Source organism: Pogona vitticeps, chromosome 3 (genome assembly GCF_051106095.1).
Source record: "Pogona vitticeps strain Pit_001003342236 chromosome 3, PviZW2.1, whole genome shotgun sequence".
Taxonomy (NCBI): Eukaryota; Metazoa; Chordata; class Lepidosauria; order Squamata; family Agamidae; genus Pogona; species Pogona vitticeps.
Genome location: NC_135785.1, coordinates 258978393 through 259002301, shown reverse-complemented (window position 1 = coordinate 259002301; position 23909 = coordinate 258978393). Strand labels below are relative to the sequence as shown.

General features: G+C 45.0%; 1 long non-coding RNA gene across 2 annotated transcripts in view; it reads right to left on the bottom strand.

The window, feature by feature from the left end:
* Positions 1-23909, bottom strand: part of LOC144588098 (uncharacterized) — a 689650-nt gene that overhangs the window by 248789 nt on the left and 416952 nt on the right. The window contains exon 1 of one of the 2 annotated variants that reach the window (XR_013543443.1): positions 9187-10330. The exons of the other annotated variant lie outside the window; for it this stretch is intronic. This is a non-coding gene — a long non-coding RNA (uncharacterized LOC144588098). Of the gene's footprint in view, positions 1-9186; positions 10331-23909 lie in introns of those variants that run through there. 2 annotated transcript variants of the gene reach the window in all.

Genomic DNA, 23909 nt, shown 5'->3' with positions numbered 1-23909 from the left:
TTCTTAGCTTGCAAATATTGCCTTTTAATGATATAAACCACGACGAGTCCTTCTTAAGGAGAAAGGTGAACAAATTTAAAATATTTTGTATTATTTTAAAATAAAAATATTTTAAATAAGTTAACAGTAAATACAATTCTATAATGTATCTAAACAGCTTGGATCCAAGCTATCTGAAGGACTGCATCTCCCTCTATGAGCCTGTCTGGGAATTAAGATCATCAGGGAAGGAAGGCCTTTCTCTTGGTTCCACCACCTTCACAGGTGTGTTTGGTGGCGACATGGGAGAGCTGGCCGTAGACTTTGGAACTCCCTCCCACAGGAGGCCAGACTGGCTGCATTTTTGCTATCATTCCACAAGCAGACAAAAAACCTTTTTAAGCAGAAAGGCAGGATAAAAATATTTTAAATAAAATAAAATAAACCATATTCTCTCCTGCGTCCAGTTCCATTTATATACAGGTGGGAAAACCTGGGGACTCCAGTGGCAACTTTCCACCCCAAGACCCACTGAGGTCTGCACCCCCAAAATTTCAACATAAGATATACAGTGGTGCCCCGCATAGACGATAATCCGTGCAGCCAAAACCGTCGCTATATGGATTTGTCACTATGCGAAATAAAAAAGCCCATAGGAATGCATTAAAACCTGTTTAATGCATTCCTATGGGCAAAACAAACTCACATTTACACAAAAATCCTCCATACGGCCACCATTTTCGCTGCCCGGTAAGCGAGGAATCCGGGCAAAAACACAGCGGGCGGCCATTTTTTTTAACCCAGCGGCCATTTTGGAACCGCCGATCAGCTGTTGGGAAATCATTGTTATACGAAAATCGGTAAGCGAAACAGCTTACCGATCATTGCAAAGCGATTTTTTCCCATCAGAAACATTGCAATGTGATCGCAAAAACGATCGCAAAAAATTCATCGCTATGCGGATTCGTCATTAAACGGGGCGCACGTTAATCGAGGCACCACTGTAATGAGAAAGCAAGACTCAACGGAAAGCAAAATATCACAAACAAAGGTAGTCGGAAAAGAGGGAGACCTAATATGAGAGGGACGGACTCTATAAAGGAAACCATGGCTTTTACAGTAATTTGAGGGACCTGAGTTGGCTTAATTATAAGGTCACTCATTCATAGACTTGCTGTTAGTTGGACGAGACTTGAAGGCTTGTAATAGCGATTTTGCTTCTACACAGCATCCCACCTTTACAATGGCATGCAGGAATGCAGTGTTTTTTCCTAGATTAAAAAGAAATACTTTTATAGTAATACTACCACAACTACCGTCAGCAAGCTTTCTCCTCCTGCACCAAGGAGATTACGTGAAGATCACATTTCATTCCCCCAAGCACTACCCACCCGCTCTTTTGACATATGGTAAATGCACATATATTTTTAGAAGCATTTTATTAGAAGCTTGTTCCTTCTTGAAACATATTGGTCAAGGATCCATGAATACCCAATTCACTGGCAAGCGGTGCACACTGTTCTGTCTAAGAGCCCAGAAATGCCAATCTGTCAGCCTAATGCAGAAACAAAATATTTCAACTTTTCAATGACAATAAGTTAGCCAGGGGAAAAAAGGGGTGGGTGGGGGTTAGGAGTAGACCAAGATCTGAAGCAGGTAGTCATCAGGCATTAAATCTGAAACTGATGCGGTTGCATCCTACGGAGTTTTAATCTACAAAAGGCAATTTCAAATATTGCTTTCCCTTTTCAAATATCATACGTTGCAGCACGCACAAAGACACAATATTTTGCATCCTGCATAAGCTACTGGAGAAGGTAAGAAATAAGGGTGATGTCAGTCTAGGTTCAGCCTCATTAGGGGACAGAAACACTTTTGGGGAAAGAAGGATCATGATCCTATCAGCTTTTCTAGGCCTTTCCGTAGCATATGATACAATCACGCAGAATATCCGGCTACTGTGGGTCTCAGCCTTTGGTCCATGCTGTGTGGGACTTCTTGGAATTGAAGCTCAAAACTTCTGAAGGATTTGGATTCTGGAGGATCAAACATTGAGATTTCCCCCCCCCCTTTTTTTTTTTGGATAAACCTCCTGGCAGAATGAAAACTAGGAAGCGTCACTCCAGAAAGGCTCCAAAATTGCCTGTTGCACAGTAGTTTTAGACAGTCCAAGCAAGGTGGAGGTGTCTCACTCCAAAATTTCTCCAAGGACCATGGACCACCCATGTTCCTAGAGGATACATTGTTCTGCCAGAGGAGTAAAATGGAAAGTACATCTGGCAGCTACCTTCAGTCAGGTATACTTCCTTGCCTTCCTCAGCAACATCTAATATCCCTGCTGTGTCCTTTTCCACTGAGTAACCCAGAAAAGAAGGATCACATATTCAACGCATATGATTCCTAGTTCAATCTAAAGCATCTCCTGTTAAAAGGATCAAGAGAAACCTAAGCTCAGAAATCTTTGAGACCCCGGAGAAATGCTGCCATTCTCAGTTAAGAAAGCTCACGGAGATAGACACAGGGGTGACCTGGTATAATCCTGGCATGGATGGTAGCTTCTAAAGTGGAGTACTGTAACACTTACCCTGTTTCCCTGAAAGTAAAACCTAACCTGAAAATAAACCCCAGTATGATTTTTCAGGAGGCTTGCAATATAAGCCTTCCCCCAAAATAAGCCCCAGTTAAGTGAAACTGCAGAGAGGTGGTGGCGCTGAGGGTTAAACCACAGAAGCCTCTGTGCTGCAAGGTCAGAAGACCAGCCATCGTAAGATCGACTCCATGTGACGGAGTGAGCTCCCGTTGCTTGTCCCAGCTCCTGCTAACCTAGCCATTCGAAAGCATGTAAAAATGTGAGTAGAATAGTAGCACCACGGTGGAAAGGTCACGGCATTCCGTGTCTAGTCGCGCTGGCCACGTGACCACGGAAACTGTCTTCGGACAAATGCGGGTTCTACAGCTTGGAAACAGGGATGAGCATTGCGCCCTAGAGTCAGACACGACTGGACTAAATGTCAAGGGGAATCTTTACCTAAGTCAATTCCTGCCCTCCACCCTTGTGCAGCAACCGGGAGAAGATGACATTGACTGTATTTGAATAAATGTAGATTGTTGTATATGAAAAAAAATAAAGCATCCCCTGAAAATAAGCCCTAATGTGCTTTTTGGAGCAAAAATTAATATAAGACCCTGTCTTATTTTCGGGGAAACAGGGTAGAATACTTTGAAAGTATTCAGATACAGCCACCAGCACAAGGTAGAGCTGGACAGCTTTTGACAAAGAACACAACATACAAGCACCCTGTAACATCTGCCTAATTCGATGTGCTAATGGCAGCCTTGGTAACGAGGAATTGGCAACGGTGGCCCTCCAGCTGTTGTGGACATGATGGATGGAAAATGCTGTCCAACATCTGGTAGTCCAAGGTTTCTTGCCCACGCTTCTAAAGTTCAAGCCGAAAGCTTCCATTAAAATATAATAGTTAATCTTCAAGGCGTTACATGTTTTGGTCTTATCTTGCTCCATATCTTTAGATTTTGCCCAAGACATTTGCACAGACGAACACTGGTTTGGCTGCCTCCTCCAGAACTGAAGGAAAGCCCTCATGCATATCTTTCTTCAAAGCTCTTAGATCAAGGTTTCCCAATCTTTTTCAAGTCGTGTCCCACCCCTTTATAATAAACAAGGAACTTGTGAGCCCCCCCCACCCTATTTGCATAAAAAGGCAGGACTCGCACTGTTGAATGTGGGAAGGACTCAAGACAAAATTCCCCTGGTGGACTCCGGCCAGCATTACAGCCATCCCTTCACCAACACCAGCCAGCAGCCCAGGGACCATGGCAAAACTTTCCACTTTCCATGAAAAGGAAAAAAACAGGAGAAGAGAAGATTATGGAGATGCACAGACGTAATATTCTGGTTCTCCTTTTTTAGGATCTGTTCTTTCTCTGTGACAGATTTTACTTTCTTGGGCTCTATGATCACTGCAGATGGAGACAGCAACCACGAAATTAAAAGACGCCTGCTTTTTGGGAGAAGAGCGATGACAAACCTTGACAGCATCTTAAAAAGCAGAGACATCAGCTTGCCAAAAAAAGTCCGAATAGTCAAAGCTATGGTTTTTCCTGTAGTGATGTATGGATGTGAGAGCTGGACCATAAAGAAGGCTGACCGCTGAAGAATTTATGCTTTTGAATTGTGGTGCTGGAGGAGACTCTTGAGAGTCCCCTGGACTGTGAGGAGAACAAACCTATCCATTCTGAAGGAAATCAACCCTGAGTGCTCACTGGAAGGACAGATCCTGAAGCTGAGGCTCCAGTACTTTGGCCATCTCATGAGAAGAGAAGACTTCTTGGAAAAGACCTTGATGCTGGGAAAGTGTGAAGGCAAGAGGAGAAGAGGACGACAGAGGATGAGATGGTTGGACTGTGTCATCGAAGCAACCAAGATGCATTTGACGCAACTACGGGAGGCAGTGGAAGATAGGAGGGCCTGGCGTGCTCTGGTCCATGGGGTCACGAAGAGTCGGACACGACTAAACGACTAGATGACGACGACTTTCTCTGCAGTGTGTTCACAAGCAATCCAATGATGACTGCAGCAGGAAGACGTTTAAACTTTAACAATGCATAAAATGGGCCCTGAAAGGGTGCATAAATTGTAGAAAATGCAAAATCCATTTAAGCAATTTCTTCACGATGGCGTCCTTACGTCTATGACTCACAATAATAATCTGTGCTGTCAAGTCAATTCCAATTTATGGCAACGCTTTTCAAGGTTTTCTAGATAAGAGTACTCAGAAGTGTATTACCACTCCCTTCCTCTAGGGGCACTCTGGAGACTCTGTGCAGCTGGCCCAAGGCTATCCAGGCTGGCTCTGCTCACAAGAGGAACAGTGGGGAATCGAACTCCCAGCCTCTGGCTCTGCAGCCGAAAACCTAAACCTATAGGATAGTAATGATGATGATGATGATGACAATGGCGACAAAAGTGGTTTCATCGTTTTAAAAATCAAGGGGCATGGCTAGCGTGGAGAGTTCCGACAGACAAAGACAGCAGGATCCGGGGAGGCAAACAATCTCATCTGACTGATTTATCTCCAAGCATTTTGGGATTAAAGACTTAAAGCGACATTGATTTGAAATCCCTAATAGGAAACCCCTCGTGTCATACGCTGTTCATCTCGCCAAACACCCTCTCCTGTTGTCGTTTCTGTAGTACTCGCCTCCCGACCTTAAATCTGGAAACACCAAGTTACGTAAGGTCTGAGTTCTGCTCCGCCGTAAAGGACGGGATTCTGTCAAAACTGGAACCACCGGGGCAGAAATTCAAACAAAAATGGATTTGACTTTTCCAGGGGTGAGGGTGGGAAAAACGACCGAGAGGCTGGATCGTCTATCCCGCTCTCTTGCTTACAAATGTGAGAATAGTCATCACCCGACTGTTGCACGTCCGGACAGGAGAACTCATGTAAACACCAGGTGAAGAGGAACTGAAAACAACGGAAGAGTTTAAACTGAAAGACATAATGTGCTGCAGAAGAAAGGGTGTCTCTCTCTCTCTTATTAGAGACCTAAGGAAAGGACAGAATGAAGGTTGCTTTTTAATGGAAATAATATCCACTGTGGGTCCTGGTGGCAATTTTTAGAGCATCGTATTTTAATTGTATTTTAAGTGGTTTTTATCTTTTTATTGAGATCACATTGTTGTAAGCCACCCAGAGACCTTTGGGTCGTGTGGGTGGCATATCAATCAATCAATCAATCAATCAATCAATCAATTAAATAAATAAATAAATAAAACAGAGTTTTATTCCTACTGCCCAACCCAGTTTCTCCGAAACATCAAAAGGGAGGGAGGCCAACATGTTGAGTATTCTAATAAAGCATCTAAGTCTGAACCGCACACATGCATGCGCTCACACACAGTCTTAACCTCTGTAATCCTAGATTCCAGACAAGTAATCCCAGTTATCTGTTCATTTTTTTCCAATGACATACACAGAACCCCCCCCCTTTTTTTTTTTTTGGCTTCTTCCAGTAAATCTGAAAGAGCAGACAGGCTCCGAGGTGGTGGCATGTTTTTTTGCTCGAACGAGGCATGCTTTTCCCAGCCCTCTTTCCCTGTAAAGACATGCTGGTCTGGGCTTGCAATGGAGGCGGGGGGAAGCAAAACCATCAAACAGCAGTGAGAAAGGCTGTAGATCTCCTTCAGCCTGTGGTTCTCCTTCTCACCCTTACTGTTTGAAAAAAAAGACAGCCATAAACCATGCCCATGTGCAAGCATGCACGCACATATAAGCACATAGGCAGAGCATGCACTCTCTCTCCCCCCCCCCCACTTCCAGGAAATACAGCACATCCAAGAATGGGACATGCATACTTCCACATAGGAGTGGGCCAAAAGCTGTCTTTTGCGCATGTCTAGAGCTCCCCAAAATCCAGGTAAAGTCTTCCCAAGCTAAACGGCTTTCTCCTCCCTGGGGAATTTGCGGGAGGGGGGAACCCAACTCCCCCCCCCCATGCGCTGAGCAACCTTACAAAAGGCTGGGCTCTTGAGGATCCACCAGGGAGATCTCCACCTGCCACAAAGCAGGAACGTGGAGAACTCTCTCCTGATCCGTGAAAGAGCATGTTGGCCTCTTGTGTGAATTCGGAAGAATCATTTACCCCATGCCGTTGTTCCCAGGGTTTGATGCAATGCAAGATTTCAATGGATTTCTGTCTTTCCTCTTTCCTTCTAAGTTCTGCCTAGCAGGCACTGGCAAATATTACTGCCCACAATGTGCTTCCTCTGAGCTTCCAAACCCACCATAGGCTGTGAAGAAGGAAAAGCCATTTGCCTTTAGGAAGATGGGTGAAATAAATCAAGTAGAGACAAATGACTTGACTTCATAGCAAATCGGCCAACTTCCCCCACCCCTAATGTTGCCCCCAGAGCAGAAATGCGTTGTCAGGGGTTGGATTTTTCTCCTCTTGATTTCTAATTCCAAAGGTAAACATGCCATCATTCCCTACCGTGGGCCCATCCTGGCATCTTCTGCCTTCGGCCGTTATGCGTAATCTAATGAAAGCACATCACGCCGGACGTCCACGCCACATGGATCACGTCCACTCGGGCAAGGGAGCCTCTCTGTAATGGGCGAACTCATGCGCCACTTTTATACCTGCCCAACCCTCCCCAAAATGAATTCCATGAATGGGCCCACCAACCAGATCAATATGGTGGCTTCCTTATACTCCCTTGACCTGCCGCCATTGGGCAGAGCCGTCGTTCAAACGGGGAAAGCACATGCGCGCATGGCCATCAACTCTCATGCTCTCTTTCATGTGCGCCCCACTCATTCAGTATCACAACATTCCCCCCAGATGTTGGCACACATGGAAAGCAGCTTTCCGCAACACAACAACTTCTTGTTTCCAAAGAGCACTACCGAGGGCGCAACAGACTCGCACAAAATACCACAGCTACCTTTCAGGGTGCAACTCCTACAAGCATCTCTCCTCCCTTCCCCCCCCTCACATCACCAGCTCAACTTCAGACAGCCTCGTTTCTAATCCCAGCTTCCTCCGACCTGTCTCCTTTGCCAAAAAATACAAAATTAACGAGGCAACACATCAGCCAGGGGTCAGGGTGGCACTGGAGGAACGCATCTCGCTTTTACATAAACAACCTCTGCAGTTTCAACACGACACCTCCTTCTGCTCCTTAGGCAGAAAGTTGGGTTTGGGTATGTGTTTAAAAGGAGAAACTTTAAAGGTACCAAGCAGGATGAAAGCTAAGAGAGCCAGAGAGCTTAGAACCAAAATCTAATTAACACAAGGGCACATTCTCTCTCTCTCTCTCTCTCTCTCTCTCTCTCTCTCTCTCTCTCTCTCTCTCTCACACACACACACACACACACACACACACACACACACACACACACACACACACACACACACACACACACACACACACACACACACACACACACACACACACACACACACACACACACAAACAAACCTCTGCCCCTTATAGTTGGGGAAACTTCTCCCATCCTTTTTAAAAACAATCCTTGACCTGTCACAGCCAGGTTAAAGGTCCCAATCTTATGCCTGGTTTACTTAGAAGGAAGTCCTGCTGAGTTCAGGGGGGGGTGTTTAGTAACCAACCCCCCTATAGAAATCTGTCTGGGATTTCAGGCAGACCTTGCACCCCATGAAGATCCAGAAGTAAACAAGACAGGCAGAAAAACTAAAGGAAGGAGGAGATCCGAAACGTGGAAGGTAAGGAAGCAAGCAAGCAAGAAGGGTTGGAGTAGGTATAAATATAAGGGGACCCCCCCTTTTTAAAATATTCAGCTATAGAGGACCAGAAACAACTTTATGGATCTCTTTGCCCAAATTCCCTCCCTTTGTACAAATTTGTGGACCCCCCCCCAAAAAAGCCTTCCCATCTCCAACTGCAGATCCAAGGTCTGGAATCTCCACCTCGACAAGGAGGAGTGGGAGCAGGAAAGGGGTCACTTCTTCCCCAGACCCTGGATTACACACACACACACACACACAACACAACACAACACAACACACAACACACACATACAGAGGAAGTATGCTGGCCCCCCAGTTCACACGGGCAAAGGGAGACCATCCAGGCGCGGTGGCCTCGCCCGCCTCTTCCCCGGGAAACTGGGCAAGGGATGGGGGAAGCCAGGCGCTACCCGGATCGGTGCGTTTTCCCCAGCGCAGGAATATATAAATATATAGATACTGTATATATATATATAAAATCGGCGAAACGAGAGGGGGGGGCAGAGGAAAGATCCGGCCCATTGCAGCACCCCGGGAGAAGCTGTATTTTCTCTCTTGGCGACCCCCCCCCCCCATCGCTAAGCCATGCATGGGGGGGGAGGAGAGCAATAAGGCTGTATCTCTCTGCCTACAGAAGCCAGATGCACACATCCCCCCCCCCGCAATTCGGTTTCCATGTATTGCAGCGTAAGAGGATCGAGCGGGATCCGGGAGGCAGCCAACGCCGATCGCGAGAGATCTGGGGGACCGCAAGGGCTCCTTAAACCCCCGGATCGTTTCGGGTGGGGATGGGGATGGGGGGGGGAGAGAGAGAGACAGTGGAAAGCTCCGGGAAGGGAAAAAAGGGTGATGAAGAAGATCATCACTACCACCAGCATCATCATCATCATCATCGAAGCAGCCTTTCGCGCTTACCGTTCGCTGCGAAGGTCGACCTCCTTTTTTTCCCCAAAAAATTTTCCTCGTGGCGTGGAAAAAAATTATATATATATATATATATGTGTATATATAAAATAGATATAAAAATCTGACCAGCACAGCTTGATCCCAAACTGGGGGTGGTGGTGATAGGTGGTTGGTGTGTGTGCGTGTGTGTGTCTGTGTGTGTGTGTGGGGGGGGGGGATGAGAAACTAAATCAAACGCCAGCACGAGCAGCAGCAGCAGCCGCCGCCGAGGTCCATCCTAAAAAAAAAAAAATCATCATCCTCACCACCCAAAAACCCAGGCGAGATCAGCTCCAGCGAAGCACCAGCACCCCTTGGGTTTTTAAAAAAAAAATTATATAAAAATAACATTAAAATCCAGCCTCCTCCTCCTCCTCCTCCTCTCCGCCTTCTCCTTCTCCCCGCCGGACTCCTCTGCGGGGCGAGGTTTTACAAAGAGGATCGAGGGGGGTTGCAAAAAAAAAAGGGGGGGTGGCGGCGATCGAGGCAGCAGAGCCCGGGAGGCTGGCGATCCCCGCACGCGCGCCTGCCTGCCCGCCCGTCCCTGCTCGCCGCCGCCGCCGCCGGCTCGCGCTCCTCCTGTGCTCAATCCTCCTCGCCGCTGCCGCCTCTCCCTCTCCGTCTCCCTCTCTTCTTCTTCTTCTTCCTCCTCCTCCTCCCGTCTGGCCGCCGCCTCCTGCCTCCCTTCTTATACGGCCGCCCCTCGGAGGGCGCGGGCAGCCGGGAGCGGGCGAGCCCCATCCGCGCGCCCCATCCCGGCAGGTTCCGCGAAGAAGGGGAGGCAGGCGGGCAGAGAGGCTCGGCGAGAGGGCCAGCCCCGCAGGCGATTCAAACGCTGGTCTGCACCATTCACACGACCCCGCAGGAGGGGTGGGCCGTGGGGGGGGGGGAAGAGAGAGAGAGGGAAAAAAAAACCCACAGCCTGGCTCAGGTGAGCCCACCACTGGCCCGCGCCTGGCAGACCCTAGAAAAAGCCCCTTTAAAAAAAAATTAAATTTTCTTTATTTGTTAAGATCGACCCTCTTCTTTCCTGCTCACTGGCTGGTCTTGTTCTGGAAGTCCATCCTCTCTCTCCTTTTAGGAAGGCAACTACCCCCACCCTCTTTTTCCCCCCTTCTTCTCATCCCCCCTCCTCCCCACGCCGCCACTTCTTTGCCTGTCCCGCTGTGGACTCCACAAATGTAATTAATAGTTTACGACACACACACACACAAACACGCGCGCCCGAAGACACGCGCGCGCGCCGCCCCGGTGGCTTCGCGCATCCCCAGGCAAACACAGGGTTGGGTGGGTGGACATGTGGGAAGGATTTCTCTCTCCCCCCCCCCCCCATTTGCCTTTCTGCCAACTGGAGTTCCCAAAGCGATTTCTAACAAAAATCACAATTTTACAGCAGAATCACAACAATCCGAAATAGGGGTGTGTTTGTTTGTGTTTTTTTAAACCGAGAGCAAATGAAAAACATTCTCCTGTTCCAAGGCTGAATTTGTCTACGGGCTTTTTTATTCTGGGCCAATGTGAAGGATCGACAAACATTCACACAAAGGGTCTCTGAGCAAGTGTAGAGTGCATTTCCCATGCCATTAGATGCTAAATGTATGAGAGATTGACAAGGGGGCAGTGGATATTCACATGAGCAACAGGGAGGAGTTCCCTGACACCGGTGGGCCGGCATGGGAAAGCTTTGGGCCTCCAGATGTTTTGGAATCCCAACTCCCAGAAGCCCCAGGTAACATGGGAATTGTAGTCCAAAACATCTGGCAGTTCCAAAGTACCTCTCTTTACTGTAGGCCCATGGCAGACAAATGACAGACAGCACAATTGCCGCACATTCCTTGTGCAATTTCTAGTTTGCACTGTGGACGCCTAGTAGGATTCTGGCTAGTGTCTCTTCATCTAAAAATGTACGGCTGGTTGTGGTGTTTGCCATGATCATTTTTGTGCTGTAGATAGAACCCAAAACAATAAAACTGAGGCGATGTTACTTTAGGTACATCATGAGAAGACAAGACTTGCTGGAAAAGACAATAATGCTAGGAAAGGTGGAAGGCAGCAGGAAAAGAGGAAGACCAAATGTGAGAAAGATTGACGCCCTAAAGGAACAACAGTTTGCAATTGTTGTGAAGGATTGTTGAGCGGAGACACTTTCATAGGGTAACCCTTAAAGCGGAGATGACATGACTGCACGTCACAATGACATACACAGGCAAAACCCAAGGCTTTTAATTGGTTAATTGCTTTACTAAATCAGCATAGGTGTGATTAACCTCACGCTGGATGGGATTTAAGTCCAAAATATTAGGAGTGCTAAGGACCCACCAACTCAATCTGGAAGTCCTCCCCCATTGCCTTTATGCACAACAGTTTGTAAGAATCAAAATCAAGGCACTTTACACCAGCTCAGAGACCCTGAGTCTTGTTTATTAAGTAGTTTGTATGTAAGTCGTGTCAGGAATCGTCCTTGAAAACGGCTTCTGTTCAGTCCGAGGGTGAGAAGATAGTTCCTCTTTCAGAGCAGAGTTTACCCCCACTGCTGTTTCTAGAAGTACCTATATTAATGATCGGTAGTGGATTCGAGTTGGGACTTTAGGACAGGAAGTCCATGGAGACTCCCAGCATCGTACAACAGGGTTGACCTCGCACAAACAATGTAGATCGCCACCTTTGAGGTGTGGGCATAAGGCCATCAAGTCTAGAACAGAGATGGAGAAATGGACCACTCACAACGTCATAGAACCATAGATGGTTAGCTCTTCCCAGGTTGAGAAGGAGCCATTGACAAGGACTCTCAGAGTATGACTCTCTAACCAACTGTGTAGCCACTTGATAGTTGTTCTATCCAGTAACTTGGGGGCACTTTGTCAAAAGCTTTGCGGAAGTCAAGATATACTATGTCTACAGCATTCCCACCATCTACCAGGAAGGTTACCGAATCAAGAAATGAGATAAGATTAGTCTGGCAGGATTTGTTCTTGACAAATTCACGTCGGCTTCTAGTTATTACTGCACTGTTTGTTTTCAAAGTAGTTGCAAACTGACCACTTTATAATCCACTCCCAAATTTCCCCTGGATTAATGTCAGGCTGACTGGTCTATAGTTCCCAGTTTCCTCTTTTTCATCCTTTTTTTTTGTATTTTTTATTTTTTATAAGGGATAACAAAAAGGAAAAGGGAATTGGGATTGATGAGGAAGAGGGGAGACAATAACATACTTTCATCCATTCTGTACCTATTGCCATATCAAGATTTTAAATTATTCTATTTACTCTTTTCTGCCTTCTAGATTCAGTTCTCCTTTCAATATGTACTGTTCACAAGCTGCCTGTTGATTCTGTCCACTTGTTAAATAGATCCCATCTTTCTGTTGCCTTTTGCAAGGGATAGTCCTTCATGACTTCTGATAAAATGTCCATTTCGGCTATTTCCCGTATCTTTTCAATAAGATCTTCTTGTTTCGGTACCGTTGATCTTTTCCAATTTTTAGCATATAAAATTCTAGCTGCCGTAACTATGTATATAACTATATAATTCTTCTCTTTTTCATCCTTTTTGAAGATAAGGACAGTGTTAGTCCTCCTCCAAACTCCAGCATTTCACTCTATGACTTCTAGAAAATAATAGACTGTAAAGCAGTTCCTTTTAACCGTGCTCCCCTACTGGTCTTCAACAGAGCTGCAAATGCCGTGCAAACAAGGCTTTTCTGCTGATTTACAGCAAACAGATTCAAATCCCCCCCCCCCGTGTGATTTCAGAATGAGTGAATGTGAGCAAATTCGCATTCCCCTCACTGTGTAGTCACACCCTAAAATAACTTAATTGTATCAGTGTAAACTCTGTTAAACCGCAGAAGCCTCCGTGCTGCAAGGTCAGAAGACCAGCCGTCGTAAGATCGAATCTACGTGATGGAGTGAGCTCCCGTCGCTTGTCCCAGCTCCTGCCAACCTAGCCATTCAAAAAAATGCGAGTAGATAAATAGGTACCACCTCGGTGGGAAGGTAAACGGCGTTCCGTGTCTAGTCGCACTGGTCACGTGACCACGGAAACTGTCTTCGGACAATGCTGGCTCTACAGCTTGGAGACGGGGATGAGCACAGAGTCCTAGTCGTACACGACTGGACTAAATGTCAAGAGGAACCTTTACTTTTTAAAACACTGTAAAAAAATAAGGCATGCTTGTAAATATGGGAAGTTGTCTTATCCTGAGTCATCCCATTCTAGCCCACTTTTGTCAACTCAGCAAGAGCTTGCTAAGTTTTCAGGCTGTATTCTTCCCCGGGCCCACCAGGAAATCCCTAGCTATTAGCAGGTGATCTCACAGCCAAGTCCCAAATCCAGACCTGCACAGTTTCCAAAAGGAGATGAGATTAAATGCATTTGGGGCGGTACAGTAGAACAATGAGGTGGGAGAAAGAGGCTTTTTGATTTATTCACTTAAAGGTTTCACCCTCGCTCACAATCTAGAAGAGACAATGGAGCCATAAGAAGACAAAGGAGAGAGAAGGAAAATGAGGGTGGAAAATGAGTAAAGCAGCAGTGATTTACCACGCTACCATATTCTAATAGCTTGCCATTATTCTTTGCCTTGTAAATTACAGTGGTAGCTCGCTAGACGACGACCCTGCTGTGCAACAAAACTGCATCATGATGACTTTTTGCGATTGGTATAGCAATTCGCAAAACAGTCGTTCCTATGGGGGAATTCCGCTTGACAATGATTTGGTCCGTGCTTCGCGGACTGTTTATTCGCAAGCTGATGATTTTTTCCGATGATCGTCGGCTTCCTAAAATAGCTGCCCTGTGTTTTCCGGACCCATGCTTCGCAGAGTAGCCATTTTAACAGCTGATTGGTGCTCGCAAAATGGCTTCCCTATGGGCGATCTTCACTGGACGATGAGGTAATTTCCCCATTGGAACGCATTAAACCGAGTTTCAATGCATTCCAATGGGGAAAGGCTTTTTGCATGACGATGATTTTGCTTAACGGCGATTTTCCCGGAATGGATTATTGTCGTCATGCGGGACACCACTGTATAGTTGGAGAGGGTAGGTGGGTGGGTGGGTAGGAAGGAAGGAAGCACTCCCAGTGTTTCCCAACCTTGGGTCCCCAGATGATCTCTGTGGATTATGCCAAGAAAGGGAAACAAAGAGGGAAATGTTAGTTGGAAGGATTTTCATTGGGTTTGCTGTTGTTTATTCATGTTGAGGTTGCATATGAACACGTCACATGCCCAGGAAAAGGGAGAATGGGTTCCTGCAGATGAGACAGATAGCTTCTTTGCCTACGAGCAGCGTGACCCCAGTTTAAGTGCATTGGTTCCATCCTGTGGTATTCTGGGACTTGTATTTCGGTGAGGACCAAAGAAAGAGGTCTCACGTCTGCCAAATTAGGACCTTAGGTGTGTTAGTCAGTCAGTTGCACAGCCGTGCAGAAAGTCTAGAGGCAAATTTCCTCAAATTAAGAAATCTCCACAGATGTGATCTGTTGCATCCTGAGGAACAAGCTTGTTTTCTTCCAGCTACAGAAGACAGGGTCAAAGTAATGGATTTGAATTATGAGATCTGGAGGAAGCACGAGGCAGAACATCCTGGCAGCAAGAACATTCAACAGTGCAGTGGACTACCTTGGAAGATAGTGGATTCTCCTTCATTGGAGGTCTTTTAGCAAAAGATGCCTTAGGTGTAGATTTTCTGCTCTGCCAGCAGGTTGGACTGGACGACTCAGCAAGTTCTTTCCAGCTCTACAGTTCTCTGATTTTTATGAGTCTTAAATATTTGCCAGTGCATCTGCAGACTTTAGAATCCAGGAGGAGACCCAAATCTAACTTCTGCCCCATTGAAGAAAAGCAAAAGCACAGGTCTCGTCCTAAGAATCTCATAATCTAAATTTTAAGGATGAAGGAGGAATGACAAGGTAAAGGTAAAGGTTCCCCTTGACAATTTTTGTCCAGTTGTGTTCGACTCTAGGGGGTGGTGCTCATCCCCGTTTCCAAGCCATAGAGCCAGCGTTTGTCCGAAGACAATCTTAGACACGGAACGCTGTTACCTTCCCACCGAAGTGGTCCCTATTTATCTACTTGCATTTGCATGCTTTCGAACCGCTAGGTTGGTGGGAGCTGGGACAAGCGATGGGAGCTCCCTCCGTCGTGTGGATTCGATCTTATGACTGCTTGGTCTTCTGACCCTGCAGCACAGAGGCTTCTGTGGTTTAGCCCACAGCACCACCACGTCCCTTCTAGGAATGACAAAATGAGGGTCAAATTAGATTATGTGGATAGTATGTGGCTAGAAGCAGATCTCTTGTGAAGAGGGGGAGAAATCCTGTTTTATAACAGCCTCATCTTTCCTCACCTCTTCATAGGTTTGGTCTTTGGCAATAACAGTAATCGTGAGCCTCATTTGCAAGTCTGATTGCTCAGTCATGGAACTTATGTTCCTAGAGGGACAACATGCTATCAGTTTCCAAAACTATGGTTAAAAAAATGAGATGTGAGGATAATACAGAATATATGAGATTGGAAAGATGAGCTGACTTAAATATGTGTGTTTATATGAAGCTAGCTTTTTTAAAGTTTGGGACAAGAACGAAATATCAAATTAGAGTCACACATTTGTTTATTTGTAATACTCAATGTATGAGGACACACTTTGAAAATGTGACTCTTTGTTTTGGCCTAGAATTCCCAGAATAGGCACATTTCCAAACTGAAGGGAGGTGCTCCGTAAGAGGAACTTAATGCCCTGCTTCCCTGTCTCTCCTTGTTCTCATGCTTTGGCTTCTCTCTCTCCTTGACAAACCACTTGGGGCTAAAGGTGAAGTTGTGGTGCAGTTGCAGAAGCCTCTGTGCTGCAAGGTCAGAAGACCTACCGTCATAAGATCGAATCCATGCTACGGACTGAGCTCCCGTCGCTTGTCCCAGCTCCTGCCAAACTAGCAATTCGAAAGCATGTAAAAATGTGAGTAGATAAATAGGTACCACCTCGGTGGAAAAGTAACGCTCTTCGGTGTCTAGTCGCACTGGCCACGTGACCTCGGAAACTGTCTATGGACAAACGCTGGCTCTATGGCTTAGGGACGGGGATGAGCACCGCGCCCTAGAGTCGGACACGACTGGACTAAATGTCAAGGAGAACCTTTACTTTTACCTAGGATCGAATACAAGCATCCTTTAGTTACTGTTCAACCTCCACTGAACTTCAAGTGAGACTCATTTGTTGGGACCACTGTCTAGTAAGCTTTCTGCATGGACTATGGGTTTGACTTGACACCTATAACTTGAGACATCCTCCTGAAATTTTAACCAAAGTGGTCCATGAAAATGTAGGTAATAATGTTATTTGTTTGTTTGTTTGTTTATTGGGGTTCTAAACCGCCCGCCAGATCAGCAGTCGCTCTGGGCAACATAAAATAGTGAAACAAGTATCAAACATATAAGTCCAACTAAGTAACAAATGAAAGTAAATTAAAATGTAAATTTTATGTTGTTAGCTGCCTAGAGTGGTCCTGACCCGACCAGATAGGCGGGATATAAAATAAATAAATAAATAAATAAATAAATAAATAAATAAATAAATAAATAAATAAATAAATAAATAAATAAATAAATAAAATTGCTCAGACAGCTGTAGATGTTATACAAGTGGCTTTCTAGATCTTGCCATGCCTAACCGCTCCGCTACTGTCAACTAAAGTCAATAATCTAGAAACAATCTAGATAGCCTGCTGGAAGAAAAACGATGTTAGAGACGTCTAAAAAATCAACCAGGGTGGGTGGGTGAATCTCAGACGGCAATTTGGTCCAAAGCATTGGAGTGACCACCAAGAATGTTCAGGTCCTGGTTTTCTCCTTCTGGGTCTCAACATCTTCAGCTACTCGGCCGAAGATTCACAGGTAGGGCAGCTCCTTTTCGAAGGAGGCATTCTGTCACATACTGAAGTCCCAAATAGTTTAATAAGACTCAACTCCCCTTTTAAAAAGACAGGGAAGCAAAATTCATTCATTCATTCATTCATTCATTCATTCATTCATTCATTCATTCATTCATTCATTCATTCATTCATTCATTCATTCATTTAAAATATTTTTACCCCACCTTTCTCCCTAAAAGAGATCCAAGGCAGCTCACACCGTTTGAAAGAGCAATATTTAAAAGTTTAAAAAAAGAAGTAAATGTACCAATATTTGAAAAAGAACGAAAACACGTCATATATCGAAAACGGGAAATATACTCAATATGAAAACATATTTAAAATGACAGAGCGCAACAATCCATTTGAAGATCCCTCTCAGACCTGGAAAATCAGGCAGAAGTGGAAAGCATGACTTGGGTGGGGATTTGACGGATATTTGACGGAACGCCTACTTCAACCAAGACCTACCCGTATCACTCGATCGAGTCAGGAGGTGAGGCTGAGGGGCCTGACACCGAGGAAGGCCCGAAAGGAAAAAGCAAGAAATTGGGCCTTCTCGGTGGTGGCCCCTCGCCTCTGGAACAACCTCCCTCCAGAGATTCGTGCGGCCCCGTCGCTGGGCATTTTAAAGACCCAACTAAAAACCTGGATGTTTAAGCAGCCCTTTCCTCCAGTCAATACTTCATTCCTTTCTTCTTCACTTATTCTTTGTTACTTTCCCATCTTGAAGAATTTGTCTACTGTTTATTGTTTTATATTGTTTTACTTTTCTTATTTTGGGATAGGTATATGTTTTTTTATATTGCCTGGAAGCCGCCTAGAGTAGTTGCAATGACCAGATAGGCAGGGTATTAAATAAATAAATAAATAAATAAATAGATAGATAGATAGATAGATAGATAGATAGATAGATAGATAGATAGATAGATAGATAGATAGATAGATAAATAAATAAATAAATAAATAAATAAATAAATAAATAAATAAATAAATAAATAAATTAATAAAATAAAATAAAATAAAATAAAATAAAATTGTCACACCATTTTAGGGGTCCATTACGCTTGTTGTTAAATCATAATCATATGCCTTCAAGTAGACCCTATTCTCCTAGCAATGCTTCTAATGGCTTTCTAGCAATAAAATATTGAGAAGTGGTTTATCATTCCTGTATTCTGGAGGTACGGGGGGGGGGGGAACGGGGCTCCGTAGCTTGTCCAAAGCTGCTTAGGCTAGCTTTTCTCCTACCTGTCATACTGAGGAATTCCAGTCCCTCCTGAACTGTCAGCCAAAGCAGTGATTAAACAGAATTAGCCCTTAACCTTTTCTCCGCTAGCCTTTTTGATGTTCAAAATGTCCACTCCAGGTCTTCCAACCTGATCGAAACCTACCGTCTTCCAGCGTCTGCTCCTGGCAGGATTCCAGCTCTGGAAGAATGTCTCAGCAATTTTTACAAGAGGGCGATGGGAAAGCAGTTTGCATGAAACTTGCTGAGGAAGGGGGGAAATGACCATAAGAGAAAAGGGGTTAAGCGTGTTCTCCCTGTTGTAGTTTCTCCAGTCCAAAAAGGCCACACATCCTCAAGGCTGCTTTTCATTTAAAATGGTTACATTCAGGCTTCGTTACCCAAGCGCTAGGCTACTGAACAGAAGCAGCAGAACTCACCATTCTGCATTCCACAAGCGACGTGGTAGGTGCTGGATCAATGTTAACAATCAATAAATATTAGTGCAATAAATAACGCCATACTTTTGAAGCGGAAAATTTTTGCAACACCGAGAGAGGGCTGAAGTGCCAGCATTTCAGAACGGCTCGTGCTCTCGATGATGGTCAATCATCCTGGCAAGCGCGCTACAAACGCGGTCCAAACTATGAGATAATGCCCTTCTCAAGTGCACGATACAACAGCTCAGCCAAAAGTTACGCCATGGGCCTTTTCAGCTTGAAATAGGGAAACTGTTCCTTTTTGGGGGGGAAGAGTTGGCGGGAATAAAGATTACATGGAGGTTTCTAGTCGCCTCCCGTATCTGCTCATCCTTTGGTACCCATTCTTGGAAGGAGCGTGTTAGCTTCTCAAAAGGGCTCATGGTAAGGGCATGGATCCCTCCCCAGTTCTAAAGGAAGATGTTCCCCCTGATAAGCTCAATTTATTTAAGGCGAGAAGCTACTCCAATTTGTTCACACCCCATTCCTACTTGTCTAGCACTTTTTCCTCTGTGCTTCCCATTGGGCTAGAAAATATAAGCAAGAAAGGCAGGAAACGTCACTTCCGGCTCTTCCCGGAAGTGCCTTCGTGATGACAAAACCGTACAAAAAAGGGACACCTTAATACCAAGAGAAATCTCACATCCTTTTTCGCATTTCCAGACTTTTAGTGGAAGCGTTCTACAATGAAGGCTGGGATCTGGCCCTTATTCTTAAAGTAAAGCTTTTCTCCCAAGGCTCTGGGAGAGCAAAGGATTCCAGGGGCATGCAATCCGCTCCGGGTTTTAGTCTGAAATTTGCAGGAACTCTCCCAGAGGCTGAAGCTCTTTGGAGAGCAGAGATCAGCACTTTGGAGAAGCTCCGGGGAAGTTCAGACAAAATTTCAGAGTTGGGGTCCCCTAGTGGCACAAAACAGTTTTATTGGTTGTCTTCGGAGTCCAAGGGCAACAATGCGTTGAAGAGACAATCCGGGGAGCACACTTGAATTTTTACACCGTTCCCAGGTCCGTAGACCACCTAATGCTTTTCAGATAAGCTGCGCACCCACGGTGCAGCTTAGGCATCTGGTTGACACACGAAGAATCTCTCTACATAGCTGACTTGCAAGACAGCGTGAGAGTATCCTGCTGCAGATATAGAGTGAGACCTGTTGGAGTATTTGCAACCTTGCATGAAGCCTTTAGCAGGTTTGGCTGGGAAGGACCTTTCTGGGCTCAGGTGGCTGTCAATCTATCCAGCAGTAGCCAATCATTCCTTTCCTGCTTCCAATTCCAAAGACAGCCCTGCATCTCTCCTGAGACTAGTTTCCCTCTCTTTAGTTTGTTGAGGTCTGTTGTATAAAGCAGTCATGTTTGTTAGTTTGATCTGTTCAACTGTAAGTAATCAAACCTTTTATTCTTTCTTCTATTAATATCTCAGAGTGAATTACTGAGACTGTAAGTGCCAGTTAATGAGAAAAGGGGTGGACTACTCCCGGGGGGGGGGGAATACTGAAGCTATTCTACTCTGAATCCCTGCAGTTTTGCTGCTGAACAACGAGTGGAATTTAACCAGAAATTCTAAACTCTGTAACAAGACCTGCTCTTGGAAAAGTCAAAATCTGGTCTCTACTGAGCCGTGAAACCCACACAGTGATCTTTTGCTAGTCAAACCATCTCAGCCTAATACACCTCACAGGGCTATAAGGATAAAGAGGGGAGGAGATGATCCATATGTGCCACCTTGGAAAGAAAGCCAGGATACAAATATACCCAAAAAATGAATAAATAAAATACTTCCAAAGGCTGAGATTTACAGCTTGAAGCTCAGATGTTCTTATGGGGTCTGTATGAAAGTGTTGCCTGTAACAGGAATAGAGGTGGGGTTTTATATTGGTTATTTAAAAAAAACAGTTTATTAGTAATTTGTGGGAATATATTTTTCATAATACACGTCTCTGGATGAGTGACATGCCATTAAAATTTGCATCACCCATGAAAATGAAGGACATGGCATAATTCTTATTCTGTGGTTGTTTACAGTGTTTGTCTGTTAGATTTGAAATTGCTATTTTTAAAGCTAATGTCAGGGCTTTCTTCCCATTTAGAAATCTGAGATTGGCTGTATGTGTTTACAGGAATGTGTAAATGTGCAATTTTTTTAAAAAAATTCCTCATTTACTGCCCACTAAATTTGGTTTATTCAAAGTTTATCTGTACACAGCCCAAAGCCAAAGATGGTCGTCTCTGGCTTTTACTGTCTCCTTGCGTTTGGCTCACCCGGTTCAGCCACTGGAGAGAAGGGGAGAGCAAAAAGTCACCGTGCTGTAATCCGAATTTTGAAAGCCAAGCAGAAGAGAAATTGCAAATGCAGAGTTTTTTGCAAAAGCAGAAAAAAAAAAGATAAGGCAGAATTCTAGTGGGGCAGACGGAACGGCCATTACTAATTCTTTTAATATTGGCTATATTCAAAAGCAAGGCATCTTTGCGTTGATGGTATTGATTCTGCAACACATTTTTTTTTTGGATTCCAAGATGAGGAGCAAAAAAGTAAAGTGAGTCTTTTTCAAAGAGCTGTTTAAAGGGGAGGAAGTTGTGTCGCTTTCTGAAGAGATCTGATCTGAATCTAAAGAGGCTCTGCCATTGCCTATGAGCTTGGCTAAAGATGTAGCCCATGAAATGCCATTAATGCTGACCCGGGTCTTGGCCTAGTGAGAATAATGCCCTGCTGCTGTTCAGAACAGAAGGCTTGATCTAGAGCTGACTGCATTTTGGCTGGTCACAAAGGAAGGCCCTTTGCTTTGTTTTAGCGGCTGATGGATAATAGTGGAGGCCGGGGGGGCCTGTGGAGCCATCCATCTTTCTTCTAGCTTGTCCTCTCCTTTGTTTTCACCACAGTGGGAAGGAAGAGTGTCGAGCCATCTATTTTGTGCTCTTTGGCTAACGTCTTCATTGCTTGACGGAACAACAAACCAGTTGCCCCAGCTCAGCCACTTGGGAGAATGACTTTCTCGAGATACAAAATCCCATCATTCTCCCAACACAAATCCCAGCTTCTCTTATTCTCACGGAGAGGGATGAAGGAACGGCAAGATTGTCCTCCATGTTCTAGAAGACGGCGAGGTTATTTTTGCAGTAGTTGGACAGGGGACAAGAAAAGGGACGAGAAGAGAAGGAGATCCTGCATTTTGCATGGGGTTGGACTAGATGGCCTTATAGGCCCCCTCCAATTCAATTATCCTATGATTCTATGAAAAAAGGAAGCAAATTCACAAAACAACATAGAGATAAGGCTTTCAGGCAAGTAATCCAAATTCCACTACATACAAGGCATGTATTGCCTTGAGGCTTCCCTCTATGATGCCAGATTTCAGCAGCAAGCAAGGAAGACGGCATTGAAACAAGCATTTTATTTGACTATCCCAGTCTGGTTTTGAAATTCGGTGCTGCAATTTTCTGGGGCAGCGGCAGTGGGAGGGGCACATCCTTTGGCAGATTCCAGAGTCCCTCTTTGCGGTTCCCTGAACGGTGGAACATCCTACCTCCAGAATTACAATCGGTTGTCAATCGGAACATTCTCTTAGCCTCGACAAATGTGTCAGACGCACCGCTTCATTCTAGCCCTTTTGTGTGTGTGTGTCCTATTGTTCTAATAGTTTTACAAATGGATTTTGGGTTTTATGGTGTGCACTTTCATTTTCTTATTTTCTGCCTTTGTGGCTGTTTGTGGAAAAGGCACAGACAGACAGACAGACAGACAGACACATAGCTAGATAGCTAGATAGCTAGATAGCTGGATGGATGGATGGATGGATGGATGGATGGATGGATGGATGGATGGATGGATGGACGGATGGACGGACGGATGGACGGACGGATGGATGGACGGACGGACGGACGGACGGACGGATAGATAATGATGGTAACTGCATAAATGTAGATTGTTGTTCTTGAAAAAAATAAAACATCCCCAAAAATAAACCCTAATCGGTGTTTTTGGAGCAAAAATTAATATAAGACCCTGCCTTATTTTCGGCGAAACATGTTAGAAAAGCCTGGAAAGGGTTGCCACAAGTCAGAATTGACTCGACAGCATGTGATTATTAATAATTTCTAAATTGGCATCTATACATATGGATTTCTTTTGCAAAGTTTATGCAGTCCTGTATTTTGTCCTCTTTTTTTATGGTAACTCATGCCCTGTTTTCCCCCGCAATGTTTAAGTGGCCACCCTGGTGAAGGCTTAATGAACAGTGTGATCATGCTAATACAGGGGTCAGGCCCTTTTTAAAAACCCTCTGAATAGTTTAGATTGCAATTCCCATAATCTCTACCGTTGGCCATGTTGAAGGTCAAAGCTTCATCCTATCTCTGCCGAAACCCCAAAGTTTCTAGCAGGCCCCCCCTCTCTCACACACACACAAGGGGGGGGGACAGAGAAAGCAAGAACTCTCTATTGGCTGCCTCCATTCCTCCTTAAGAGAAGAGAAATCACCTGCTTATAGATGTGATCCATCAGGGATTCCACATTGCAGGCTGCGTTTTCACAGCACATCACATCAATGGCTCCTCAATTACAGTGCGGCTTTTCCACAGTCAGCTCACACATTCAACCGCCAGCCATAAAAGTGCTGCTGAGCAATATAATCAAGCGTTGAAGAAAGCGAGTCATATGCATAAGAGTGTAAGAAAAACCCTGCTAGATCGGAGCAATGACTCATCTAAGATAGCACAGCCGTTTCCCACTGCGACCTCCCAGATGCTTCTAGGAAGCTCACAAGCAGGACGAGAAGATAACAGCCATCTTTATCATCTTCTATTAAAACGTCTTCTATTAAAATGTGGACGGCCTCCAAATAATAAAGATTTCATTTAGGGCTGTACCAGACAAATCATTTGCACCTCTCCTTTTTTTTTGCTTTGTTTTCTTCTTGTGATTTACTTGCTGATGGCCATGCATGGGATTTAATAAGAATTATAGCCCAATGGCAAATAGAAGGGGAAGATATGGAGGCAGTGACTGATTTTACTTTCTTGGGCTCCATGATCACTGCAGATGGTGACAGCAGCCACGAAATTAAAAGACGCCTGCTTCTTGGGAG